The sequence below is a fragment of the Durio zibethinus genome, chromosome 17 (assembly GCF_047325235.1).
Source record: "Durio zibethinus cultivar Kanyao isolate XHJ-2024 chromosome 17, ASM4732523v1, whole genome shotgun sequence".
Classification (NCBI taxonomy): domain Eukaryota; kingdom Viridiplantae; phylum Streptophyta; class Magnoliopsida; order Malvales; family Malvaceae; genus Durio; species Durio zibethinus.
The window spans coordinates 24,540,382-24,543,243 of NC_143178.1; the positions used below are offsets into that span (position 1 = coordinate 24,540,382).

Below are 2,862 nucleotides of genomic sequence, written 5' to 3' on the forward strand. Positions count from 1 at the left end.
AGGAATATCAATCGGACAGAAATGGGGCGGAAAGTGTGTTCCCTGTCCTCGATCTTAATTTTTTCTACCATCCCCACGTTCAAGAAAAAATTTTTTTTCTCCATCCTGTGAGTATTAAATGAGAAAAAGAAAATCATTGTTTTTCTTTATTTTTAAAATAATTAAAATTAAATTTTGGGTTTTTTGAAATTTACGAAATTATTTATTTGATTTTTGTATTGTATAACTTTCAAAGGATATTTCTATCATTTAACATTTAAAATATATTTATTTATAATTTATATAAAATATATTTATATTATATAAATTTTATTTTATATATAGATACGAGGCGAGACAAGGATCCGTTCTCCATCTCCAAAAAAAATTTCAAACTCGTTTCTACGTAAGAGTGAGTAAATGATCGTTTTGATCGGTTAAGTTTGAAAAAATCAATAATCGACTTAATCGATTTTAATGTAACAAATAATCGAATCGATCGAACATTATTAAATAACGGATCATAACCAAATCGATCAAAATCGATTCGGTTCGGTTAAATAATCGATTTTTTATTATTTGCTTTTTATTATGAATAATTATTTAACCACAAATGTAATTCAATAAAATTTAAACTCTAATATTATTCAAACTAAATTACTAAAAAATTTAATAATTTCAACAATATTTTACAAAATAAATAAATAAATATATTTATCTCAATTTTTTTATTTTTAATTATTAGAAAGTCGATTAATTCAGTCAGTGTGATTATCAATTTTAAAAATAAAAAAATAACCGAATTAATTAATTTAATCGATTTAAAAAATCGATTATAACTAAAACCGAATAAATTGAACCGATTCAACCGAATTCACTCAGTTTCGATCAATTTAATCGGTTCAAATCGATTTTTACCCACCTCTATTTCTATCAAGATTAAAATCAGATTTCTTATCAAATCTATTTTAAAATTTGGGTGAAATCAACAATCCTAATCAGATGTTTTTAATCTTATAAGGCATGATTTACTCAAATAATAGAAAATAAACTAATGCATATAATTAATAGTCATAAATTTTTTGTATATTCTTCAATTATATTTAAATTGTTTTTTTTTTCTTTGCCAAAATATTTAAATTGTTTTGTGTACGTAATAGGAGTAATGCGTTCATGCGACCCAGTTTGGACTAAAGGATTGGGTTTATATTCAGACGACAACATCCAATATAAAGTCGAGCTTGCAAATTTAGATGGGCCATTACTGAATTTGTACCTTCTTAAACTTAGTTTTGATACCGATTATCGATTATTCGTTAGATCAGTTGATACTTAAAAGTTTATAGATTCGATAAAATTTAAGTATGTAATATTTTTTTTAACAAGATATAAAACAAGATAAGGGATTTAAGGGTAAATTAAAAAATTAAAAAAAAAAAGCTCTATTTTGATAAACAATAAGTACAATGGGAGCTACACTAACTCTGTAAAAGATTAATCACCTGTCCAAGTAGAGCTTAATGTAATAAGTAAGCACTATATACTTTGAAGTTTGAACTAGTTTTTGTTGGCATAGGAAAAGGTGAGAATTTTCTAACCTCTTTTTACCGTTTAGGTCTCAAAGTTAAAATAGCTATTTTTAATTGTGATTAAAAAAAATTATTATAACTGTGATTAAAAAAATTTTTAATTAAAATTTTATATTGAATGCATTTCATTGAAGTAAATGTTTGAATTCAATTGAAAGTGCCATTGAGTTCAATCGTATCACACTAAATATATATATATATATATATATATATATATAAACATCTTTTACAATGAGTGGCTTAGTATTTATCATAATGTGAATGCAATTTTTCCACATGCTATATGAAGAAAATGATGGCCATCTCCCCACTTAGTTTAATTTGAAAAAATTAGCACTCCCGTTTTTATGAATTACTGGAATATATATATATATTCTTTTCCCAAATTGCAGCTGTATAACATGAAAACCATTACAATATTAATCCCAAATATTTTTACTTATAACATTTGTATATAAATTATATTAAAAAACAAAATCCCCAATCAAAGAAGGTTCCATGGTGTAGTGGTTAGCACTCTGGACTTTGAATCCAGCGACCTGGGTTCGACTCCCGGTGGGACCTTTTTTTCCTCTATTTTTAATTGCTTGAACCTTCAATCTCCTTTAAGTTTCAACAGTACTGGAGATAATTTCCATTTGCCCAGGTTAAGGCTCTTAACTTGAAGCAAGTACCTCTTTGCTGGCCATAAATGCCCACCAACTCTTTTTTTTTAGCATATGAAGTTTCAAATTGTAAACTTTTATATATGACTTTTGTTTGCAAAATTGCTTATAATATATGTAGTACTATCGGATTTGTATGATTCCATTATAACTTGTATAGATTTCCCCTTGTGTTGAATAGTTAAAGTTGCTGGCTAGAGCTGTCTTCCCCAGATGTCAATGGTATATTTATAGCAGCAGCAACCAAAAACTTTTTAACACTTGAAATAGACATTTCAACTTGGGAATATTGGTCTTTACACAGTTTTAGCTTCTAATCCAATCCCATTCCCATTTGAAGTTTGTTTGTTTAAAAGATAACTTCTCTGCCAACAATCTCTTAATCCAACTGTTCGTAAATTTGGATTTGAATTCAAACAATTTTAATCTCATTTCAATAAAACAAAAACCTCCCCTTTAAAGAAAAAAAATCTTTTGTGTTTGAATTTGTTGCTTTAGGATATCAAACCTGTAATCATAATCATGCCGACGTAAAGTGGCATCAAATCCGACCATGGGGCTTGACCCTTTGTTTTTTCTTTTAAAATATGACTACCACCATTCCTCCCCGTTACATCTCCAAACTCTTT

At 27.2% G+C, this 2,862-nt stretch overlaps 1 non-coding gene across 1 annotated transcript; it reads left to right on the forward strand.

Annotated features, from left to right (window-relative positions):
• The first annotated feature begins 2,060 nt into the window (after nt 1-2,060).
• Nucleotides 2,061-2,132, forward strand: TRNAQ-UUG (transfer RNA glutamine (anticodon UUG)). The gene has a single exon. It is a non-coding gene; the product is annotated as a tRNA-Gln (tRNA).
• Nucleotides 2,133-2,862: the final 730 nt, after the last annotated feature.